The following is a 26,283-nucleotide window of genomic DNA, read 5'->3' as shown; positions in this document are numbered from 1 at the left end:
TGTGTAGCCTGGGCTGGGTTCCAAGAGAAGCACCCTGAGAGAGAGCCAGACAGAAGCCAGGTCACCCTGGTGTCGCCTCTGCTGCTTTCCATCACTTGAAACGGTCACGAAGTCTTCTCCAGATTCAAGGGGAGGAAAAATAGACTCTTGACTCTTGATGCAGGTGGCAAGGGTTTGGAATAGCCATATGGGACCAGAAATCTTGTAGTGCCACTTTTGGAAAATACAGTTTGCCACAGTATATGAACAGTTTATAAGCTTATAGGCAGAGGTGCTTCCAGAAGTTTCTAGCACTGGTGTTCCTTTGGTTGCTGCATTACCTGCCAGCAGGTACACTTACCAGAAGCTGAGAACTGAACATGAGGGCCTGGAATACGGCATTTTGAAGTCTGTCCCGGGATACATATCACCTTCCAGCTTTGAACTTGAGCCTGAGTTTTCATGTAAAAGTCACAGAAATGTTTGGTTGTCAACCAAATGTTGGTAACAGAACTCAAAGGTATAAGACACACTTGGAAAACCAAAGATCAATCCTTTTTTTCGCCTAGTGCCATAAGGTTATTTTATTTCCTGACAAGAGCCAAGTTACCTGTATACCCTACCTTGACCCCACTGATAACAGTTCATGAGCTTTTTTTCCTGAGATTTATTTTAAAATCATTTAGATTGTTCTAGGAAAGTTGTAGTGTTTGAAACAGCAGCTCTGGAGGAGAAGAGTTGACCTCTTCAAATGTGATCACTCTTATTTTTCCCAGTAGATAAATATGTATTAATCACTTTTCTCTCAGCTTGTTTGTCAAAGAGCTATCTTTAAAGCTAAACAAACGAAACTCTCAGGAGTATAAAGCCAAAAAGAAATTTTGTGGAGAAAGAGTGAACACAGAACTTTAAAAAAAAATAACATATAGATCACATACTTTGATTATGTATGAACCAGAAAGCCTAACAAAGGAATGGTGGGGTGAAAAAGGACTGTAGTTGTTGATCATTTCTATGGACTCGAATTAGTCTGTGAAATATTCAGTTACTTCCAGATTCTGCAAGACACTTCAATGACTCTGTCTCAGATTTTTGAAAAAACTGTCAAGTAAAATAACAGTTCTGTCAACTGAAAAAAATTGCATAGCCTAAAAGTTGAGAATTGTGTTTAATTTGACGGACAGCTAAGGACTTCAAGCCCAAGAGAAAGGACTCTCAGAGAGCTCTGAGGGACTGCTCCAAAGAGGTAAGGATATATATATATAGGAATTTTTGCAAAAAAGGCAAGGTAGTCAGAACATCAAAAGATTCAAGAAAACCAGATATCTCAAGTTAAGGAATTTAGCGCTCTTCTATGTGTGGGAAGATGCGAGAGTTTGGGCTCAAGAAATTATGCCTTTGATGTGCACCTCAGCTATCTTGGGCGAGGATCCTGTTCTTTTCTGTCCTGAGTCCCCTCAGGGCTCATGGTAGGGAGCAGCTGCAGTGGCTGGAACATCCTTTGTTTACTGATGTGACAGGCAGCATTCTTCATTCACAGTTCAATGAGATCTCATTGGGGCTGTTTGGGATACACCAGGAATTGTTGTTGTTGTTGAATCACTAAGTCACTTCCGACTCTTTGTGACCCCATGGACTGCAGCACAACAGGCTTCCCTGTCCTCAACTATCTCCCAGAATTTGCTCAAATTCATGTCCGTTGAGTCAGTGATGCCATCTAACCATCTCATCTTCACCGGGGATAACAGAGGTGAAGTCTTCGGAAATGTACAATGCTATTTACATGTGAAGTTCTGGCTTTTTTTTTTCTTTTTTTCTTTTTTAAAGTCAAAGTAGGACCCTGGCATGCTGCAGTGCTACTAAGAAAGGAGGGACAAAGTCCAGCCCCCCCATGCTGGACTTTCTCATTTCTTGTCTTTTCCCTCTTCTTTCCATCCCCTTTCTTACGTCTTTTCTGCTCTGTCTTCCTACGTCATTCTTTCCCCCTGTCTTCTCTAAGGCCTTGGGTCTCTACTGATGCCTGCCGATATTGCCTGTTAGATTAAACACCAAACAGCTTATGGTCAAAACTATGTCTTTAATATACATTTACAAAGATTTCACATCCTGCCTGGCCCCAGGCTTAAGAGAGTTTGGTAACTGATTTTATGATTACTATCTAGCCTGTGGGGAAACTCCCTTGTCAGGGTCAGATAAACGAAGTCCTTGCTGCTTTCTACGCCAGAGCAAGATGTAAAATATTGCCCAAGTGACAGATTAGTGCCTGAAATTCAGAGTGTCTGCTTCGATGCCTTGGACTTGGGCTCTTGTTTAAAATCATCTCTTTATTTTCTCTGCCAGACAGTGTTGTAATAGGTTCGCATATTTTTCTTAATTGGACATTTCTGCCTGATCCAGAGGAAAATAAAAGTCACTCAGTCGTGTCCAACTGTTTGTGACCCCATAGACTGTAGCCTGCCAGGCCCCTCTGTCCATGGGATTCTCCAGCAAGAATACCGAAGTGGGTTGCCATGCCCTTCTCCAGGGGACCTTCCCCACCCAGGGATCGAATCCCCGTCTCTTACATCTCCTGCATTGGCCGGCAGGTTCTTTATCACTAGCACCACCTGGGAATCTAGAGGAAGGCTATCTCTAAATTGTTGTTCAGTCACTCAGTCATGTCTGACTCTCTGCAACCCCGTGGACTGCAGCACACCAGGCTTCCCTGTCCTTCACCATCTCCCAGAGCTTGCTCAAACTCATGGCCATTGAGTCAGTGATGCCATCCAACCATCTTATCTTCTGTTTTCCCCTTCTCCTCCTCCCTTCAATCTTTCCCGGCTTCAGGGTCTTTTCTGATGAGTCAGCTCTTTGCATCCAAATTGCTTTCCCCCCAAAGTGAGCTTTATTTATCCATGTAGCCTAATAGTAAGTAAATCATATTTTTTTCAGAGAGACCCTCCATTTTGGACTGGATTGTGCCTCTCACCCCATTCATATGTTGAAGCCCTAGCCACCAAAACTTCACAATGTGACAATATTTGGAGATCAGGCCTTGAAGGAGGTGACTAAGTTAAAATGAGGCCTTTAGAATGGGGCCTAACCCGAGTCTGACTTGTGTAAAAAATTTGAATCCACGAGGAGACACCAGGGGTATTCGAACCCAGAGCAAAGACTGTGTGAGGACACTGCGTGAAGGTAGTCACCTGCCAGCCAACGAGAGAGGCTTCAGAAGAAACCAAACCTGCTGGCACGTTGACCTCTGGCTTCCCAGCTGCCAGAATTGTGAGCAAATACTTTCTGTTGTTTAAGACACCCAGCCTATAGCGTTTTGTTACAGTAGCCCCAGCAAACTAACATGCCTCCACTTTTAGGGAAAATTTGTAAAGTCAGGCTTGTATAATGTGGGGACAATCAGATAAATATAAACTTATTTCGCTTTTGGGGAACAGCTATAGAATGATGGTGAACCAGAATGGGGGTGAGTGTGTGTGTCTGTGTCTGTCTGTCTCTCTGTCGAGAAATTCTGGGGAATGGGCTCACACAGCCATGGGACTGACAAGTCTGAAGTCTGCAGGTTCGGCTGAGGACCCAGTGCAGAGCTGACATTGCAGTGCCAAGTCTGAAGCTAGTTGGCAGTCAGAATTCCTCTTTGGGGGGGATCTCAGTCTTTTTTTTTTTTTAATGGTCTTCAGGTGTTTGAATGAGGCTCCTTATATTATGGAGGATAATCTACTACCCTCAAAGTCTCCTGATTTAAATGTTAATCATATCTACGAAGTACCTTCACAGTAACATCTAGGCTTGACCAAACAACTGGGCATCAGAGCCTAGCAAGCAACTTGACACTTGAAGTTACCTATCTCGTGACAGTGATGCCAAAGTGGCACCCTGAACTCACAGCATAAGAAAAGTGGGATTTCAGAAGCTGATTTAAGAAAAGCTAACTTTCAAATGGTATTATTAATAATGATGTGCTTTTGCATGTATAACCTCATTTGATCCTGTCAACCAAACGTTTTTTTCTCTTCCAGTTTTATTGAGACATAATTGACATACAGAGTGTGTAAATTTAAGGTGTACAACATAATGATTTGATTTACATATATCATGAAATGATTACCACGATAAGTTTAGTGAACATCTGTCATCCAACCTCTTGGTTTGATGCATAAATGTGTGAGTTAACCACACATTCAGTCATAATGTACTCATTACCCCTAAACTTCTGTTCATGATACAGGCATTAAGTGTGATGTCGACTGTGCTGGTATTTACACAATGCTTCTGCATTTCAACACTCTTGCTACACTCATTTTATAAATCACTTGGTCTACAGGTTTTTTTGGTTTTGTTTTTGGTTTTTTTTTTCTCTGCCTTTGTGTCTTAAGCAGAGTATAGAAAACTGGTGAGACTTGTACTTAATTTTCCTTGGGACTTTGTATCATAATCCTACTTTGCTACCGTGGGAATTCCTGCTTTAAAAAGAAAATCTAAGCTCTAATTGAGGTAATATTTGAGTTTTACTTTTCTTCTGTTACTCCTCCTGGCCATTCGATTGAGGCTTAGAGAAGTAGCCATCTAGTAATTCAAGCTGCTTTTCTGAGGGGACAGTCTCTGATAAAATGGAGAGGTGGGATCTCCTAGGTAACCAAACTTGTGCCTCATAATTGCCCTCATTTTAAAAGAGTCTGGGTCTATTTAAGATGTGTTGGTAACTGTTAAAAAGGAAGCCATTAACCAACCCTCACCGCCCCCCCCCCCAACCAACTTCACTGTGATTTAAATTAATCCCTGCTTTTCATTCTTGCAAGGAACTAATTAACACCCTAATGAGATAGAGTGCTTTAAAACTAGGTGACTGGTCTCCCCTTTCTCTGGAAGGGGTTAGAATTTTTCTTTGGGAGCAGTGGAAATTTATGGGTAGTTTACTAAGGGATTCAAATAATTTAGAAATATGCTTCTACTATTAAACTTTATTCTTTGTGACTTAGGCATTATGGAGATGAATTCTGGGATTCACACAACCTAAATAGCTTTCTGAGTATATGACCTGAATGTACTTAACAATGCAGATTACTTAGAGAAACTAGAAGAAAATAGAATTGAATAGTAATTATATCTTTGAAGGAAGGGAGGTATTCTGAGCTAAGAAGCAACAGAAGGGCTCACGAATTGCACTTAAATTAGAAAGCTTAAATTCACTGGGTAGTAGATGGACTTCAGGACAGATGGACTCAGTCCACTTCCTATTAGTAGAGAGATAGAAGACTGAGAACATATTTGTAGCAAAAAAAATGGTCATCAGTCTTTATTATTTTCAACCCATCAACTCAGTTCAAAACAAGCAGAGGACATAGCCAGTAAATGAACACAGTGGAAGTGTTCTCACTCAATAATCAAATGCTACACATTAAAGTCAAATGCAAAAGTATCTCATAATACAGGGGAGGGAATGTGAATGTGCTGTGCTTAGTCGCTCAGTCGTGTCTGACTCTTTGTGACCGCATGGACAGTACCCGCCAGGCTCCTCTGTCCATGGGGCTTCTCTAGGCCAGAATACTGGAGTCGGTAGCCTTTCCCTTCTCCAGGGGATCCTCCCAACCCGGGAATCGAACCCAGGTCTCCCGCATTGCTAGAGGGAAGCCCAATACAATGGAGGGAATGTGAATACAGATCAGATATTTGGTATTAAGAAATTATTATTAAAGGTCTTAAGCTTTATAATAGTATTTTTTTTTTAACCACTGTCTTTTAGAGATAAACGCTGAAATGTTGAGAGATAAAATTATATGATGTCTGGGATTTGCTTCAAGATAGTCTAGATTTGGAAGAGAGAGAAGTGAGCAAGGGTGTGGATAAAATAGAATAAGGGAGAGGGAAACCAGTGAGTTGATACTTGTTAAAGCTGGGTGATGGGTGGATGGGGATTCTTTTTTTTAAGATTTGCTTCAATGTGGACCATTTTTAAAGTCTTCATTGAATTTGTTACAGAATTGCTTCTGTTTTATGTTTTGGCATTTTGGCCACAAGGCATGTGAGATCTTAGCTCCCCAAGCAGGGATCAAACTCACATCCCTTGCATTGGAAGACAAAGTCTTAACAACTGGACAGTCAGGGAAGTCTCCATTGGGGATTCTTTGTATTCTTTTCTTTCCCTTTGTTTGAATTTTTTTGTAATAAAATATTTTAAATGGTTTCTAATAAAAAGTTAAAAAAAAACCAGACTCTACATTAACTTCAAAGAAAGAGGAAACCAGACATGTTGTGCCTTCCAATGGAAATACATAACACCTTCTATGAAATATTTGTTGTTGCCAAAACATTGAACTTGAATTTAATCAAGGATTGAGATCCTCCTGATTTACAGGGAATAGGGAGATAGAGGAACATGTTATAAATGTCATTATGAGATGCAGTTTGTACAAACTCTGTAAGACGGTTGATCTCACTTCCCTGGTGGCTCAGATGGTAAAGAATCTGCCTGCAATTCGAGAGACCCAGGTTCATTCCGTGGGTCAGGACGTTCCCCTGGAGAAGGGAATGGCTACCCACTCCAGTATTCTTGCCTGGAGAATTCCATGGAGAGAGGAGTCTGGCAGGCTGTGGTCCATGGGTTCGAAAAGAGCCAGACAGGACTGAGAGACTAAACTAACACTTTCACTTTTCACTTTCTTCAACAAGTAAATTAAAGAAAAAGAGGGGTGGGGAAGGAGGAGAACCTACAGATGAAGAGATTGAAGAATGGAGCCACCATTTACAGCGTAAGGACCTTGTTTTGTATCCTGATCTCAACAAACCAAGAAAAATTTATGAGACAATGGGGAAAATTTGGATTTGTCTAGATGTTTGATGTATTAAGGCATTAGTGTAATTTTTTTTTAAAAGATATGATGTGGTATCGTACTTATGTCCTAAAAAAGTTCTTATCATTTAGAAATATTTATTGAAGCTATGCTATGTGATTTGGGATTTACTTCAGATGATCTGGGGCGGGAAGTATTTAAACTGGGAGGATAAGTGAAAGGAGACCGCACCAGTTGATAGTCTTGGAAGAGGAGTATAAATTATTTCCTCTACTCTTGGATACTTTAAAATATTTCCATAAAAAAATACCAGTTTTTGCTCATTGTTGTATAATCGAAAACATTTTTCCATAGTGATGATACTACCCAGTACCCTCATTCTTTGCTGGTATCCTTCACAGAAAGCAATTTTATCTGAGATATTCATGAAAACTATATGCACAGATATGTCTCTGGCTGTGTTCTTTGTGTCACTTCCCTGAAAATAACCGAAATTTTAAACAACAAAGGAATGTTAATTTTTTCAAAATAACTTCTGGAATTTTCTGTATTCTATTAATATAAAATAACAATGAATTGCCCTGTAAAGTTGCTTTTAGTACATTATTAGCATGAAAGAAAGCAGGGCAAAAATTATGCTAGAAAAGACATCCTTAAGAAAATTGACTAAAAAGAAGTAAAGCTAAATGTTTGACTGTTTTGTTTTTTTTTTAGCAGAATATCAAATTATGGGTGGGGATGTTCCTCTTGTGTATCTCTTTCTAATTTGTTCTTATGTGATTATATTTTGTTTTTGAGATCTTAAGGTAAATGGATTAAAATGTATAATGTTGTGAATTGAGAAAATATACTCACATACATACATTCAAACTACAGTATTTATCTTCACCTAAAATAAAGATACTATATTTAAGAAAGTAATATCTTGGAGGCTTATATTTTAAGTGAATGATAAATTTTTTAGCAGTTATATGCCCTAGAAAACTCTTCTATAGGATGTTTATTTATTTGCATCTTTTTGCATTTACTTATTTTGAAGTAAACAAGAGTAAGTAGCCTTGATACTTTTGATTTGTGGGAGATTTTTGCTTTTTCTTACCCAATGTGGGGAGGCTGCTGGCAAAGTTGACTCACACATAGCTTTTTCATTTTCTAGTTTCTTGGCACTCAGCTAGCTAAGTGCTTCCCTTTTGTAGGACCGAAAAGGGAAAAGGAAAGAGTAAGTGGCATCTTGTAAATAGTTTGGGGAAAAATAATTTAAGGAAATAACTAGTCAAGTCACTGATAATCTGGTTACCTTTCTTGGTAAGTGTTGTCATCTCAGCTCCTGTTTTGATAGAGGACAGTTGAAAGCACCGGGATTGCACCATCCGGGTGAAGGTTGCACGGATTCAAAGCAGGAAGGTTGAGGATTAACCAGTGATGGTTGGCCTGACCTTCCCGAAGTCTAGCCAGCATGCATGTTGTGCTAAAGCACTAAAGTTAGAGCGGTGGTGAAACGCTGCCTCACCCTTCCTCGGCCTGTCTTCTGCCTCTTAAAGCTGCAGCAAGGAGTGAATCACAGGCCCCGAGTGGAAGTGGTCCCTGAAGATGAGACAGATCTGGGCCCAGCCAGGTGTAGTCAGGAACCACCAGCCCACACAGGGATTGCCCAGGAGCCTGGGGCCTGAAGGCTCAGCTGAATGGGGCTGCCCTGCTGTGAAGGTGACATCTGGCCACGTGGTGGGTTCTCTTCTGCTCGGCAGTGATGCTGTGCTCCCATCCATGGACCAGTGCCCAGGAGGGGCCTGATTCTCTTCAGGTACCCAGAAAAATCTGGCTCGTGGGTTAACTTTATTTTTCTTGGCCATGCCATGCAGCATGTGGGATCTTAGTTCCCTGACTAGGGCTTGAACCCATGCCTCCTGCAGTGGAAGTGCAGAGTCTTTACCACTGGACCCCCAGGGAAGTCCCTGGCTCATGGGTTTGATGGTATATATTAGAGCCCTAGTACTGGATATGTTGAATCACCAGAGCTAATTTTACCAAGACAGTTCTGAGTTTCTCCTACCTTGTAAGAGTACTATTGCTTACCATTAATTTTGCAAAATACTTACTCGCTCTGGGTAGTTTGAAATGATTTATATAGATGATTTGGTACTTACAGGGTGTTTTCGCTCCCTCATATCCAGAAACTGTGATCATGAGGCAAGAATTAACACACAGGAGACGAGCTATTACTGGCATCTTCCCGCAGCCTCTTGCCCACCTCTATTCTGGGAGCCTGGAGTAACTTTATTGTGCTTAGGAGCCTCCAAGTGACTTGTGCCTGGGTTTCTGAAACACAAGCTGTTCATCTTGTGTTAAATAGTAAAAAAAAAAAAAATTGTTTTATACTTAATTTCCAGGATCCTTAGAAATTTATTAGGGTAAAATAGGAGAACATGATTCTCTGAGGAGTCTAAGGCCCAAGAAGTTTCAGAGAGTTGTCCGGAATTGTACATTTTACCTGGAAGTTATTAATAACTTCCCACGGCACAGGGCTTTATCGTGGGTCTTGTTCACTACTCTGTTCAGTGCACAGAAGGTGCTCAATAAGTTATCTGCTGAATGAATGAATGGGCCAAGCCAGCCTGGGCCAGTACTGTAGTGCCCCTATTGAATATGCGCACTGTACCCTATTGGAGCTGTAACTGATCTGATGAACTGTCTCAGGTCCATGAGGAATAACGTTAAGAAGGTCTTTATTTCTCTTCAGTCCTTGCTTTCAACCGTGCCCACTGAATCTCCCTTTCCTGTCCCTTCACAGCTGCAACCTCCACAAACTTCTAGAAATGAATCCAGTTTGGGAAATTAACCTGCAACATGATTTAGATCTTCTCTCTTTCCTCCAGTGCAGCTTGCCCGTTTCAGCACTGGACGTGAGAGAGACATGGGGGAATCCTGCGTTTCACTCTGGCCTCTTGCTCTATGGGGATGGAGCCCCTCCTGAACCACCCCACCTCCCCACCTGGAGCGAGGACAGGAGAGATGCCTGGAGGTGGCAGGGAAGCTGAACAGCCCTAGACTTAGCTAGTTGCAGCTGCTGCCCTCCTCTTCTCTCTGGTCAAGGCTGTTTCTCACCAGCAGCTCACTCAGAATGCGTCCCAGGTCTCAGTAACCTGACTCAGGGGCTGTGTCTCCAGCTGGCCCCTTTCTAGCCCCTCTCCCTACCCTCTTGCCCTTGTACAGCCGTATTGGTCAGGGTGTCAGCAGGATGGCTCAAGTAAGTCTTCATAACATGGCATCCGTTTGAGTCCCAGGAAATCCACTGGTCCTTGCCCCTCCAAACTGGGGGTGCTGCTTTCCTGGATCTGCCTGCCTCCTCTTCTGCTCCCTCCCCTTTTTCTTCTCTCTTCTGTCACTCAGGACACAGGGAAATCAGTCAATCCACTGCCTAAGTAGATGGACAACCAGTGAAAGAGATTTTGGTTTTTTCCTTCTTGAATGCACTCTCCGCCCCATCTCATTTTGCTGGGGATGGGGAGTGAGCTGGGTGGCTGGGGTGCCTAGAAGCAAGAACCCTCCCCTCCCATCAAGGATCTCTTGTTCTCCACCACCCACCCCACCGCTGCCCCCCTGCCCCACCCTAGTTCTACTAGAGACTGGGAAGCTGGTATTAGTAACTTTAGTTACTTTTTAGTAACTTCTGGAGGAAGTATACAACCTCAGTCCTTTAGAAGTTGGGTCACTTACTAGTTTTTTTATCCAAAGCAGTAGGCTTTGTCTCTCATGCTCAGGCAGTAAGGAAAATGATATCAAGATTTTACCAGACACTTAGGTGTCAAAGACATTTTGGTAGAAGATAAAGCAGTTACGTTGAGTGACACCGTTAATGGTCTGAAGGATCAAAAAAATTGTAAACTTACAACCCGGGATGTTAATTGGCAGGCTGGGTAGATTCCAGTAGCATTTGTGCCTCGTCTCATGTATTCTTCAAGTCGCACTATGCTGAACAGACATAAATGTTCAGTATGTTCAAGACAGAGCTGTGCATAATCATGAGGACCTGGTAACAACCTAGATGGTGTGAGAAACCTTTGCTATAGCTCGTTAATGATATGGGAAAATATTCAGCATATATTACCTGATGAGAAAAGCAGGTCATAGAGTCATAGAAGAAAATATTTGTTTTATATATAGAAAAAATATGATTGGCACAAAAATTTAGGGCTTTCCAGGGCACTGGAGAAGGAAATGACAATCCACTCCAGTATTCTTGCCTGGAGAATCCCAGGGACAGAGGAGCCAGGTGGGCTGCCGTCTATGGGGTTGCACAGAGTCGGACACGTCTGAAGCGACTTAGCAGCAGCAGATGGTGTAATAGTAAAGAAACTGCCTGCCAATGCAGGAGATGCAAGAGATGTGGGTTCAGTCTCTGGGTGAGGAGGATCCTCTGGAGTAGGAAATGGCAAACCCACTCCAGTACTCTTGCCTGGAGAATTGCTTGGACAAAGAGCCTGGAGGGTTCATGGGGTCATAAAGAGTCAGAGTGAATGACTGAGCACTTCAGCACAGCACAAAAATATACAGGTTTATTAATCTTCAAGGATAGGATTGAAAGTGATTCTATACATTTTTTTCTTTTTAATTCTCTGTGGTTTTTGAACTTTTCTGCAGAGTCTTGTTTACATGTATGAAACATTTTAAAAAGAAATTATACTATTAACTTGATGAAAAGCCAGAATATGTACTTGTATAAGCTCTTTTGTCTTTTACATGTCTTATATCCTTAATTACTGACGAATTTATACATTTCTTATAATTTCTAAACTTTAATACTCTTTAGTCAGTTTTTCTCCTACTTGGCCTAATAACTATTACTTCATTCCACATTCTTGCTTATATTTCAACAACTGAATGTCCTAAATATTATTTGGCACTTACAAAGGCATATGGTAATTTGGAAAAATGCCTTTATTACAGTATAAATCTTCCAAGTAACTTTAAAAATTATGTTGTGGTCTCCATTTTGAAGACCAGAAAATGTGAACACTCTTAACTTGCGGAAAGAGCCTCCAAATGCTATTTGTCTTTTATCTTGACTGTTCTGTAATTTATTGGAATCACTGAAGTGTTTCAGGGAAATAAATTCCACAGGGTTTATTTAAGTGCCTAGGGCTTAATAAATTAGAATGGAGTTTTAAGCACGCAGAGAAATGTTACGTCATAGGTCTGCATCTCTTCGTTTGTGTGAGTCGAGTATCAGCCTATAAAATCTGTGGGTTAGGAACCTGGCTATGGATCTGGTTTTCTGTGGGTCACCCCCCACCCCGAGTCTACAATCCATGGGGTCACAAGAGTCAGACACAACTGAGCAGCTAACACTTTCACACTTTCCCCAGGCCTAGCATGTTGCATGGTACATGATACACTGATGGTTGTGATAAAAGCAAACATTTACTCAGTTCTTGATATGTGCAAAGTGCCTACTATGTGATTTTCATGCATTATCTTGTCTAGCCCTCAAACAACTCAGAAGTAGGTGATTTTTAACGTTTTCTGAAGGGGGGAGGGTGCAGAGCTAGAGTATATGTAGAGTGATATATGAGAAAAGTGTCAGTAGTTGGGATGCCAGAGTGAAAGTGAAAGTGAAGTCGCTCAGTCGTGTCCAACTCTTTGTGACCCCATGGACAGTAGCCCACCAGGCTCCTTCGTCCATGGGATTTTCCAGGCAAGGATACTAGAGTGGGGTGCCATTTCCTTCTCCAAGCTGGCCTCAAATTCCACAGTTACAGACATACCTTGGAAAAGCTTTTGATTAAGTTAAAATTCAGGTTAAATTAGACCGTTTTCATGGAAGTCCGTGTACAGCATAGGTTTATATAAATTGAGATAAACAGAAGGCACAAAAATTCTTTAGTGTTATGAGAAAACTTTATAAGAAGGATCTTTTCAATGGTTGCCACATTTTACTTTATTTAAAACCTATAGAATCCTCTCTCTGTTCTGAGTACTGTCATTGGAATAGTTAGGATACTAAATAGAGCAGTTCAGAGTTAGGATGAGCCCGCAAATAATTCTATTATGGTGCAGGATGTGCTGGGGGTAAAAGTGGTGGCATTTAAGCTATGCTTGAAGGGTTTTTGACAACTTAAGGAAAGTAGTATTATTAGCATAAAATTTTGGCGGCAGATCTTGAAAATGGGTTGGGTTTTGTTAAAATCACTCTGGGAGGGCTTCCCTGGCAGCTCGGTGGTAAGGAAATCCTCCTGCCGGTGCAGGAGACAAGGGTTTGATCTCTTTGCTGGGAAGATCCCACATTGCCATGAAACAGCTAAGCCCATGCGCCACAACTATTGAGCCTGTGTTTTAGAGCCTGGGAACAGCAACTACTGAGCCCATATGCCATAGAGCCTGTGCTCCACGACAAGGGAAGCCACCGCAATGAGAAGCCCTTCCACCACCACTGGTAATCCCCCTGCTCGCTGGACTGGCGAAAAGCCCACACAGCAATGAAGACCCAGTACAGCAATAAAGAAATAAATAAATAGAATTATTTTTTTAAAGAAAAAAAAAAAAACCACTCTGAGGAATCATGCAGGTGTCTGAATGAATACATCGTTCATTAGAAGAAGACCACCATCTCCCAGCAGGATGCTTTTCATATAAAGAAGAGTGTACTGGAGCAAAATGTGCTGTCTTACACTTTGAAATGTCTAGTATAAATGTTCAGAGTGGTGGCAATCAACATTGCATTCTTGTTTTCATGTTCCAAGATGGCCTACATCTTCGTTGTTTTGTATATTAACCGTTTTACTCCTTTTGCTACACACCATTTATGTCAACCAAATTTTCTAGATTTTTGGGTTCTTATACTTTGATTCATTCCTTGATCAAGGAAGGAAACCATGGCTTTGAAAACTTAGTGAGCATTTAGGTGAGGGCGTACTCATGATTTCTACTCCAGTAGAATTGCCACATGATGCTCAGTGCCTCTCAAAACTCTGTTGGTTTTTATTTATTTTAATTAAAAATATAAAAATAATAGTTAAAAAAAACAAAACTCTGTTGGTGTTGGGCCACTGCATCTTGGTGTTCAGTATTGTAGGGAAATCTGAGCCAACCTGATTTGGGGAGCCTTTGAAAATAATCTTTTTACAAATTTTAAAAAATTTCAACAAAATGTGGCTCAAGATGCTGGTCTCTTTCCCCCTGCTCTCCATTCACTAATTCTAGCCACACTTGGAGACATGCTTTTCTTTAGCTCATGGTAGTTTTTTCTATTAATTCTTTTATTTCTTTATTTTGCTTAGATTTCTGTGTCATATTTTGCCAGGATTCTTTTTTCATATCTTTTTTCTTCTCCTTGGTATTATATCTCTCTACTTTTCCTTTGAGTTAAATTTTTCTTATACTTTAGCTCCAGATTTCCAAGATTCCTCAGTCTACTCTTCACCATTCCCCACACATTTTAAATTTGGCATCTTCGTGTAGTCATCTTTGATTTCAGATTGTTCTGTGGAATAGTTTCAGTTTTTTTTCTCCTGAATCTGGTTGAAAGCAGACATTTGAAAACTGCTCTAGTTTCTTAAAGCATAATTCTGTTTCATGGTAACAAATGTGCTCCGATTCCTCGAAGAAACTTGCCTCTTTTGGACTTGTTGGAGCTGTTTTTAGGACCTGTGCTGTCTGGGGCAGCTAATATTTATAGAGAGAAGGCTGTGCTCATCCGAAATGGGGGGGAGAGGTGGGTTCTATCAGATACAGTAAGATTCCTATTTGAATATTTCAATCCACAAACCCATTTCAGAAGGCCAGGAACCTGAGGAATGGGTGACTCTGAGGTGGCTATAGCAAGAAGCTCTCATCTGTGCTGGAGTTCAATGCCAGGGACAGCCTGCAGTTCGCTGGCACAGTGCCCCTTTCTGGGCTGGCCACGGGTGCCTCTTGTGTCTTTCAGTGTCCTGTTGGAATGGGGTGCACTCCATGGTGACGCTGAGTGGTCACCCTCACCATCTCCCTGTATCCCTTTAATTAGGCATCATGGATGGAGTTCATTGGAGTCTCTTCCTGGCAGGCAAGCTTGTCGTCGTCATTAGTCCATTGGCTTTTCCTCCAGCTTGTCCTGTCTGACCTGAAACTAGATACAAGAGGTTCCCTGGAGTTTCTGGCTTATGGCTATCATCCTTCTGTGGTTTCCTGAGCAGATGCAAGTTTTCTCTTCATTTTATATTTTGCAGTTCATTTTAACAAGACACTGATAAGTCTGTCAAGATATTTAAGACATGGATGAATTTTCCTGAGGTCCCAACCACTTTAGTAACTTAGCTGAGAGTTGCAGCTGGAGCCTCGGGACTTGCAGACAGTCTCATCTGTGCTGTTGCCATCAATTGAGATTGATGGGAGCGTATGATGAACATGAGCCTCAGCCAGTCTTCCTAGAGGAAGAGAACCACTGTTCAGTACAGCAAAGGGCCTTCCCTTAGGAGTGTGAAAAATAACCATATTAGCAAACACATACTCAATGCTTACTATGTGCCAGACCATGTTCTAAATGTCTTGCAAATATTTGACTTAATTTAATTCTCACAATCATTCTATGGTAGAAGTGACTCTTATTATCTTTTATTTTTATAGCCAAGGCACACAGGAGTTAAGGAACTTGTCCCAGGTCATGGGGCTGGAACCAGGCTGTGACCCTAGGAAGTCTGGCTTCTTGCTCCCTGCTTTAAAGCACTGCCTTATACTGAGTTTCAGTAAGCAGGCATGAAGTTGGGGATCTGATAGTGAAAAGAGTTTGGATTTGTTAGAATAAAGAGGAGAGAGTCAGTTGATGACCAGTAGTGCAGAAGGGGTGTCAAGATGACAATGTCAAGATGATAACATTTAATTAGCTCCCAAGAGGAAAGGCTGTCTTGGGAGAATGGTTAGATGTGTCTACTTCCTCAGTGGTTTCATAGTAGCACTGCCATCTTTTAAAAACCCTAATGCTTTACTAGAGTCTTTCGCTTGGGGAAACATTCAGTCATTCGATGAATGTATGTTCATCATGGGCCATGTGTCAGCCCTGGTGCAAGGCACCTGGGATACAGAGGTAAAAGCTAGAGCCCCTGCCCTTGAACTTGACAGTCTGAGATACCACTAGATACACACCAAGCAACTTTCAGTAGAAGTGGACCATGAGTGATAATAAGCTGTGTGTAACATGCTCTGGAAAATGGAGTTTCAGAATTTCAAAAGCATTCATGTTATTTATTTTTATTTCATTGTTGTATCAAAAGACTCATTCATTTACAGTATGTATGTCCAAACTGCAGATTCCCGACTTCTATATTAGATGAAGGTCAAAACCATAGCCCGAGGCCACACACAAGAGTTCCAGTATTGCTTCACTAGAATTTTCCCTCTTTAGGCGACTTTTGTCTGAGTTTTCTTGGCACTCAGTGCCTAGCTGAATCATACAATCCTAAGTAAGATGCTTTTCTGGGAATCCCTTGTGCACTCGAAAAGGATAATGAATGAGACTTTACATACGGGAACCTTGATGAGTTTTCCAAAGTTCTCTCCCTTGGTTTTGACTTGTCTGTTGTGCTTTTTAGGAAATGTGCAGTTACACGCTTCCGTCTTCTTGGGCTCTGCTTGGGAGCCCTTTGTCTGGGGTAATCAGGGAGACAGTGATACAGGAGAGCCATCTATACACGAGCTCATGGGAAGTCTCAGAAAGATCATGCTGTTGGTAAACGTCACAGCCCCTGGTCTTGTGCTTTTCAAAACTGCTGCCCTCTGCCTTCAGACTTCAGGCTGAAATAATTTGTTGGAACCAGATTTTTTCCCCTGTGGGTGGATATTGAAGTTTATTTTGGATTGGCTATTATTGGAGTGAAGAAAGGCTATAACAGATATGCCCTTTCTTGAGAACTACAAGAATTTGGGTGTAAATAAATCAATGGTATCTCTTGCCTCAAATACATTAAAATAGCCAGACTGTTTAAAATTAACCTCTGATAACATTAGACAGCGTGCTTATGTGTGTGTAGTGTTTTGATTATTTAAGTCACTTTCTGATCCTTGAGGCTTCCAAACCCAGCGGCAGCACAGCTAGAAGCTTGGAGTGTTGGTGATGAGTGGGAGCCCTGGGAAACTGGGAACCCAGTTTCCTCCAAAGTGGAAAGGGTTTATTTTAATGTATTGATTCATTTAAAAAATATCCAGATAACTCCGGAGGCAGGGGGCATTGTGGATGAATGTGAAATTTTCTGTCATCAAGTACAGTCTGTTTGGGGAGTCAAATGTTTTTAAATGTTCTGTTATCTTCTATTTTACAAATGAGGACACGGAGATACAGGGAGTTAAATGACTTCTCCAGGGCGCACAGCTAGTGAGCAACAGAGCCAGGGTTTGACTCCAGGAACCCAGACTCCAGGCTCTTAGCCCTGTATTCCATGGCCATTCTGTGAGACTTGAAATGGGAAAACCATGTACTTCGAATGCTAGTCTAAAACTTTGTTTAAATGGAAGGCAAGGAGCAACTTTATGCCTCCTCAGCAGAGAGAGGTGGCAAGATAAAAACAAGAGTGAGGAAAAATTGAGCAGTTTCATGTAGAAGGGGAAAGAGTAACTTGGATTCTGGAGCTCAACAGATTGGCTTGAGAGGGATGTTCATGTGTGGGGGTGGCAGGGGCCAGAGGGAGAGCCAGGTGAGCAGGGTGGAATTGAAGGTTTGAAACGGAATTAAGAGACGTCCTTCCTTGTATGTGTGTGTGGAGAGCTGCTAAAGAGTACGGGGTCCCCTGTTGGCCATAGATAGCCATGGATGCTTTTGTGAGCCAGAGCAAGAAGCAAGAGCACTTAATCTCCAGAATAGTGGGCTTGGGAGAGGGGAGGGCTGGGGGTGGTGAGGAACTGGAGGTAGAAAGGCCAGTTAAGAGGCTGTTGTCCAGATAAATGTCCCAGATAAACAGTGATCAGTGTCAGAGCCTCTTCCCTGGTTCTTTAAGTGTCTGTACCTGTCAGTGTGCCCAGGACTTGGCAAAGAGGAGAGCCCCATCCAAAGTGTCTAACACAATGCCTGGCAGTAGTACGTGTTTGTGGAACTGAACTGGATTAATTAAAGGCAGTGGCTGTAAGATGGAAAACAAGTCAATGCAAGGGAAACTGGAGAAGCAGTTGTCAACAGTGGTTGGTGAGTAATCAACTGGGGAGAGAGAGGGAGAGGTAAGCCAGGGTCTCTGGCTTGATGGGTAATATGATTTTAGTAACAATTACAGTCGGTGGGCTTTCCACACACCTTCAAGCGATTCACTGACTCCAGCTGGGTGTCCTGCTAGTCAACCCAGTTCTGTCACTGTCTACCTGGAAGTGACATCAGATTCCATAGCTTAAGGGCTCAGTGCCACAAGACTACCCCCAACCTCAAGTCCAGGTCATCACCTGTACTTTTGACTGTCTAGCTAAAATTCAGAGGCTCTCATAACCCTTCCCGCCTTGGGTTTGATGAATTTACTAGAACAGTTCTTAGAACTCAGTGCCTGCGTGCCTGCTCAGTCGCTTCAGTTGTGTCCCATGGACTGTAGCCCACCAGGCTTCTCTGTCCTTGGGATTTCCCAGGCAACAATACTTCAGTGGGTTGCCATGCCTTCCTCCAGGGGATCTTCTCAACCCAAGGACTGAACCCATGTCTCCTGAATCTCCTGCATTGTAGGCAGATTCTCTACCTCTAAGCCTCCTGGGAAGCCCTTTTCTTTACTAGAACTCTGGTTTATTATAAAAGGATGCATCTCAGGATCAGCCAGTTAGAAGAGATATCTAGGGTGAGGTATGGGGAACAGGCATGGAGCTCCCATGTCCTCTTTACATCTGCAGGTATTCACTAACCTGGAAGCTCTCCAAACCCTGTCCTTTTGGGTTTTTATGAAGGCTTCTTTACACAGGCATGACTGATGAAATCATTTGCCATTGGCAGCGGATTAAACTTCCAGCCCCCTCTCCTCCCCTGAAGTTGGGGGAGGAGACCGAAAATTCCAACCCTCTAATCACATGGTGATTTCTTCTGGCAGTCAGCCCCCATCCTTAGTTGTGATCCAAAAGTCACCTCATTCATACAACAAAGGACCCCTCCCCCCCTTTTTCCCTTTTGCTCTCACCACTTAGAAAATTCCAAGGGATTTAGGAGCTCTGTGCCAGAGATGGGGACAGAAATCAGATGTATATTTCTTATTGTTAGATCACAATATCACAGGTGAACGTACCCCTAACCAAGGCACCGGCATCAAGACGAGGGACCCATTGAGAGGAGGGTGCGGTGAGGGTGGTTCCGGCTCTTTTCTCATTGTGGGACGTCTCGATTGCCTACTGGGACTTGTTCCATCTTTAGTGCAGAAAGGTAGGGAATGTTGAGATTCACCCTCTCGTCCAGTTCAGCTTTTAAACAGAAACAAATGTAGTTAATATCAGGCTAACTTGTCATCTTCATTGTTGCCCAGGGAAGAATAACTCTGGCTGATCATAGAATCACATGGAGAAATTTTAAAAGCTAACCCTCATGTTTTTTCCCAGAGACATAGGTGATTCTATTATGTAGCCACCTAGAGCCACGTAGCTGTGCTCTTTGAAAAACATTGGGTATAAGCAGTTACGTTGTTTATTTTAATCATAAAAAGTTTTTTCCTCTAAAAATTTTGGAAAGCTTAGATAAGTGGATTTTTAAAAATTTGGCAGTCCCAGCAGCCTTGAGATAGACGCTAGGCACAGCCACCTTGATGCAGGCTCACCATGTCTGTGTGTCTGTACCCTGGTGACTGAACGAATAGGTACCAAACCAATGTCATCTGTGGGTCTCCCAGAAGGTTTCTGTTGACCCACAGTCAGTGGGGATGGAGTCCTTGCAGGCTATTTTGTGCTGGGTAAGCAACCCTCTTTCCATGTATCATTGTCTTAGATTCCTAGGACTACCACAAACTGGATGGCGTAAAACAACAGAAATGTATTCTCTTACAGTTTAGGAAGCCAGAAGTCCGAAATCAGGGACCAGGCAGGGCTGGTTCTTTCTGGGGAGTGCTGGTGGAGAAACTATCCCAGGCCTGTCTCCTGACTTCTGCTGACTGCTCGTATCCCTTGGCTTGTAGATACATCACTTTAACCTCTGCCACCCACTCACTGTCTTCACCTGGCCTTCTTGCCCATGTCTGTGCCTTTGCTTCTTGTAAGGATACCAGTCATTGGATTTGGGATATCTCAAAATCCTATTTTCAATTAAGGTCACATTCTGAGGTTCCAGATGGATATGAGCAGGGGACATTATTTGATGCACTGTAGTCCCTTGTGACTTGCACATGGCTAGGGTTAGGGGACACTAAGTTGGGGGAGCTGCCTTGGCCTCCCACCCTAAACTTGGGATCCTCAAATATTCTCTGAGTCTCCGAACAAGAAAACGAGCCGTTGGCAATGGAGATACGCTAGTCCTAGGTGGACACCTGCCCATTGAGGAATCCAGCTTTCACTGGTTGAACTGGCTGGTTCTAGAAGGGAGAGTTGGGAGAGGGGAGGACCAGTGCAGGGGTGGAGAAGGGGCAGCAGAAAGTACAGAGAAGTTCAGATCTGGTAGAATTTGTAACTCCAGAGACTGTTTCCATTGCTCATAGATTTCTTTAGCTCTTATTTTGTCCCTTGGTCTTCATTTAATATCTATAAAGGGTATGATGCCTGGGCATGATGAGGGCAAGGGACCACCCTGGTCTTTTCTCTGACCACTTAGACACTGACCGTGCATTCAAACATTTGGCTTAACAATGTGTGGATGAAGTCATTTCATCTGGATACTTCATGTGAAATCTATATTGTGTCCCTTGGGTAAAGAGCAAATCTCAGGAGTTGTAGCTGTCTGTTATGCTCAAGTTGAGGCCAAAAATACCTGTGGTTTGTGCTTGGATTATAGCCAGACATGTCCCCAAGTGTCCTGTCTGTGTGGGAGTAAAGTCTTGCTCAGGCCTTAAGATGTTCGTTATTGCACATATATCACCCTTTAGGCAATTATTATTCTTTGATTAAATCAAATCTTATTTGTATATGAATCATAAATATGTATACAATGCCAAAGAATGTTCAATCTACTGCACAATTGCACTCATCTCACACGCTAGCAAAGTAATGCTCAAAATTCTCCAAGCAAGGCTTCAGCAGTACGTGAACTGAGAACTTACAGATGTTCAACCTGGTTTTAGAAAAGGCAGAGGAACCAGACAGAGATCAAATTGCCAACATCCGTTGGATCATAGAAAAACGCAATAGAATTCCAGAAAAAAACATCTACTCTGTTTCATTGACTACGCTAAAACCTTTGACTGTGTGGATCACAACAAACTGTGGAAAATTCTTCAAAAGTTGGGAATACCAGACCACCTGACCTGCCTCCTGAGAATATGTATGCAGGTCAAGAAGCAACAGTTAGAACCGGACATGGAACAACTGGCTGGTTCTAAATTGAGAAAGGAATACATCAAGGCTGTATATTGTTACCTTGCTTGTTTAATTTATATGCAGAGTACATCATGTGAAACGCTGGACTGAATGAAGCACAAGCTGGAATCAAGATTGCCAGGAGAAATATCAATAACCTCAGATATGCAGATGACACCACCCTTATGGCAGAAAGTGAAGAGGAACTAAAGAGCCTCTTGATGAAAGTGAAAGAGGAGAGTGAAAAAGCTGGCTTAAAACTCATCAAAAAACTAAGACCATCGCATCTGGTCCCATCACTTCGTGGTGAGTAGATAGGGAAACAGTGGAAACAGTGACAGAGTTTATTTTTGGGAGTTCTAAAGTCATTGCAGATGGTGATTGCAGCCATGAAATGAAAAGACGCTTGCTCCTTAGAAGAAAAGCTATGACAAACCTAGATAGCATGTTAAAAAGCAGAGACATTAAAAAAAAAAAAAAAAAAAAAGCAGAGACATTATCTTGCTGACAAAGGTCTGTCTAGTCAAAGCTATGGTTTTTCTAGTGGTCATGTATGGATGTGAGAATTGGACTATAAAGAAAGCTGAGTGCTGAAGAATTGATTCTTTTGAACTGTGGTGTTGAAGAAGACTCTTGAGAGTCCCTTGGACTGCAAGGAGATCCAACCAGTTAATCCTAGAGGAAATCAGTCCTGAATATTCATTGGAAGGACTGATGCCGAAGCTGAAGCTTCAATACTTTGGCCACCTGATGCAAAGAACTGACTCATTGGAAAAGACCCTGATGCTGGAAAAGACTGAAGGCAGAAGGAGAAGGGGAAGACAGGATGAGATGGTTGGGTGGCGTCACCAACTCGATGGACATGAGTTTGAGCAAGCTCCGGGAGTTCGTGATGGACAGGGAAGCCTGGCATGCTGCAGTCCATGGGGTCACAGAGAGTCAAACACAACTGAGTGACTGAGCTGGACTGATATGAGCTTACTGTTCAAAGAGGCCTTACTTTGAACATGCTTATGAATAAAACCATACTTTAAATGCTTTGTATAACTATAAAGTTCATGTACCATAACAAGTTTGCTTTTTGGGAGTTCCTGCTTTAAAAGAGACTTAAAAGCGTGAAACCGGCTTTTGGTGTTGCTTCTGCAGCTGCTATTAGCCATTGATGATCGTTCTTCTTTTCCTTTTTGGAGATGAAGAGGGAGAGGACGTAGTCTGAGTGGTTTCGGGTGTCACTTAAATAAAAAAAAAAAAAAGAGAGACTTAAAGTCCAGAGTTTCCAGTCTCAGTGCCACCAGACTGAGGTCTATCCCTCTGCTTCATGTGGCTCACCACGCCACGCTCTGTGTTCTGCCTGGGTTTCTCCAGTGCAGTGAACATATCAGAGGAGCAGGACTGTACAGTGGAAAAGATCCAGAGGTCTGGGGTTTGAATCCTGATTCTCCACTTTTTCTGGCCTCGTGAGTTTGGCCAATATATGTATGTTTGCTGATCATCCGTTTTCTCATCAGTAAAATGAGGATAATAATAGCAACCTGATTGGATGGTGTGTGAATTTCCTAGAACTGCCATGAACTGCCATAAACCAAGCGGCTTAAAACAACAAATGTGTTCTCTCTCAGATCTGGAGGCTAGAAGCCCAGATCTGTGGGTTTCTACAGCAGATCTGGTAGATCTGTAATTAAGGTGTCGACAGGCCCATACTCCCTCCAAAGACTCTAGGAGAGAATTCTTACCTCTTCTAGATTCTGATGGTTGCCAACATTCTTTGTTTAATGGCATCAGTCCAGTCTCTGTCTCTGTCATCACATGGCCTTCTTCCTGTTTCCTCCATGTCTTCCTCTCTCTCTCCTTGTAGGGACACCAGTCAGGAGCTTGGAACCTGCAAAAACCCTCTTTCAAAAGAAGGTCAGGACTTCCCTGGTGGTCTAGTGGATAGGAGTCCATTGCCTGCCAATGCCGGGCACATGAGTTCAATCCCTAGTCTGGGAAGATTCCATATGCCAAGGGGCAACTAAGTCTGTATGCCACAATTACAGAACCCGTACCACAACTACTGAAGCCCACACACCTAGAGTCTGTGCTCCACAAGAAGAGGAGCCACAGCAATGAGAAGCCCGTGCATCACAATGAAGAGTATCCCTTGCTCGCCGCAACTAGTGAAAGCCCGCACACAGCAACAGAGACCCAGTGCAACCAAAAAAAGTTAAAAAACTAAAGCTTAAATAATTGTCACAGTCTAGGGTTGGGCAGGGGGACATGGATTTTGTAGGGACACTATTCAAGCCAGTACAGGTGCTTAGACTGAAATGAAAGCAATTCTTTAGAGCAACCAGGAGGGACTAATATGTAGTAGAAACTCAGTAAGTCCCAGGAAGCCATTTCTTTAAAATATAGACTTGATCCCTTTGCCCTACAGCCTCATCACTCCTTTCCCCTTTTGGTTATGCTGGGCCACCCTCATCTCACTTCCTCACCATCTTTTGGGGGCTGTTTCTCCAGGAATCTGGTTACCAGCTTCTATTTTTCCTTTCTGCCATCATGGTGGAAACTCTGACATTCATCTAAATGACCCACCCAATAACCTGCCTCTGGTCGATAGCACTGTGCCCTGGACCTTACCCTTATCTGCCCCGATCCCACGGTCATTTCAAATACCTGTTCACTGGCACCTCCCGTCCTCTTGACCCTGGAATCTCTGCTTTCTCTGTCTTCCCAGTCTCCAGGCATGGGTCAAGCTACCCACCCTCTGCTCCCATGCTACCTAATGCTTCTGGTGAAAAATCATACGACTCCACTAAATGCTTTCTTTATGGAGTTATAATTCCTACTCTCAGCTGGACCTTCAGGGCTGCTTGAAAACCCCTTTACTCATTTCAAGTGGGTTTCCTCTCTCATTCCCCCAGGAGCTAGTGGGAATGTTTGCTACTGGGAACATTTTTCAAGCTGCTTAGCCCCCCACTGACTCAGCCTCCTTTACCGCCTGCCTCCCCAAGCAAACAAAAGCTGTAAAACATGAACTTGACGACCGTGGCTCTGATCACCTTCCTCTTCTGCCCTTCTGTCTTAACACGCCTCTAATTCACAGATCAGCCTTCTGCCTGAGTTGAATCCTCTCTTCTGCCCCCTTCATCCTTATGTTTTTCATTCCTCCTTTCTCCACGGACCTCTGTGCTTGCCTCAGTCTGTAAACAGACTTAAATCTTGCTCATCCTGAAAAGTGCATCCATTTTCTTTAAATTGAACTGCGTTTAGCTTTCTTCTCTTGAGAGGACCAAGAACACATGTTTCTTAGCTTCTCTGTGCCGATTCCTCATCTGTAAAGTGAACTCAGGATGGTACTTGCCTCATAGAGTTATTCTTAATGTTAAATTGTATTTATATTCTTAGGTCATGTTGTTGAAAACTGAAAGTGTTAGTTGCTCAGTTGTGTCCGACTCTTTGTGATCCTGTGGACTGTAACCCATCGGGTTCCTCTGTCCATGGGATTCTCCAGGTAAGAATACTGGAGTGGGTAGCCATTCTCTTCTCCAGGGGATCTTCCTGATCCAGGGATTGAACCCAGGTCTGTCCCATTGCAGGCAGATTCTTTACCATCTGAGCCACCAGGGAAGCATTTATGTAATATTATGTAACACTGTATGTAATTGCAATTATGTAATATTAAGCAGGAACTATAGTACAGTTCTTAGAACTATATGGTTTTGGCTGTTTGGGGTAGTAATAGTATCCCCTGTGGGCTTTGATAGGATTCAGTTCACATCATTGGCTGAGCACTGACAGATGATGTAGTAGTTACTGTGTATGTTTCTATCCTCAGAAGTATGTCAGTTTCTTCAGGGTCAACATTACTTCATGTCCATCTTTTTATCCCTAGGGCTTTGCATAGTAATACACACAGACACACACACTGGGTTGATGTATGTTAATAAAACAAATGAGTGCCAGAGCCCAAATGAATTCGATGGAACCATCTTCAGGGTCAATATTACTTCATATCCGTCTTTTCATCCCTAGGGCTTTGCATAGTAGCATGCACACACACATACACACACACACACACACACACACACACTGGGTTGATAAATGTAAATAAAATAAATGAGTGCTTGAGCCCAATTGAATTGGATGGAACCATTTTTCTCCCTGAAGGGTAAAATTGGTTTGACCTGTTTCCAAGCTTTTGTCTGTTCCCATGAGACTGTTTTTACCTCATGTGACGTGATTTTGACGTATAGAATAATGTTTTTAACACTGGCCAGCATAGTCAGAAGAAGGCATTTGATAGGAGCATGGAGCCTTTATGTACCTTTGGGACTAAGACAAAGGCATCAAACGAGGAGGGGTTAATCAGTACCGGCTCCCGAAGTAAGAGGAAGAAAAACAAAGCTGGTGAAGGACCAGCTCTTGAGCCTCTACCATCTGGCAGCAGTGGGCCAGGGGCCAAGGCTTTATGACAAACAAGACAGATGCTGGCCATTGGCCGGCCGTTGGCCATTGGACTGGATTGAATCATAGTCCAGTGAGAGTTGACAGACCTTTAAAGACATTTTAGGAATACTATTTAATTAGAGTTGTGCCAAATGCTATGGAAGAGGAGGACAGGAGAGCCCAGCAAGGGGAAGTGACCTGGTCCAGTGATGAGCAGTGAGTGAGGGGCAGGGAGAAATGAATAGGGTGATCTGTGAAGTGGGTCGGGTGGGGGGACCAGCCTGTTTCTGGATGGAGGTGTTTATGATAATGTGTTATATCCATGTCATAGCATGCATCGTTTATGTGTAATCACATAACACAGTCTGTTAGAGGGAAGCTGACAGATTTCAGAGTGATTTGCAGACACACCATAGCCTGCATGTGTGAATAATCTGACATAAAAGTGTGGGGAGAGGGAAACTCATTTTAGATGAACTTATGTTTTGGTCCGAAGTAGCTAACATTATATAGAAGGCTTTTTATGATGCTGCTGGGCTTGTTAGACAGGAGGATGGTGAGATTTTAAAGTCCTGGTATATTAGTAATTTTCTGGGTATTCCATGGATGCTAAAAAGGACAGTCTTGTAAGGCCTCACTTGGATCAGCTCACTATTTACACTCTCATCTAAATACA

General features: G+C 42.6%; 1 protein-coding gene and 1 pseudogene across 12 annotated transcripts in view; both read left to right on the top strand.

Moving 5' to 3' along the window:
- The window catches only part of RAI14 (retinoic acid induced 14), a 160,910-nt gene that overhangs the window by 62,116 nt on the left and 72,511 nt on the right, over nt 1-26,283 (top strand). The gene's annotated exons all lie outside the window — the stretch shown is intronic.
- Nucleotides 22,199-22,395, top strand: LOC122684003 (annotated as a pseudogene).

The sequence above is a fragment of the Cervus elaphus genome, chromosome 25, assembly GCF_910594005.1.
Source record: "Cervus elaphus chromosome 25, mCerEla1.1, whole genome shotgun sequence".
Taxonomy (NCBI): Eukaryota; Metazoa; Chordata; class Mammalia; order Artiodactyla; family Cervidae; genus Cervus; species Cervus elaphus.
The sequence above is the reverse complement of the archived record's forward strand: the minus strand, read 5'-3'. Positions and strand labels throughout refer to the sequence as shown.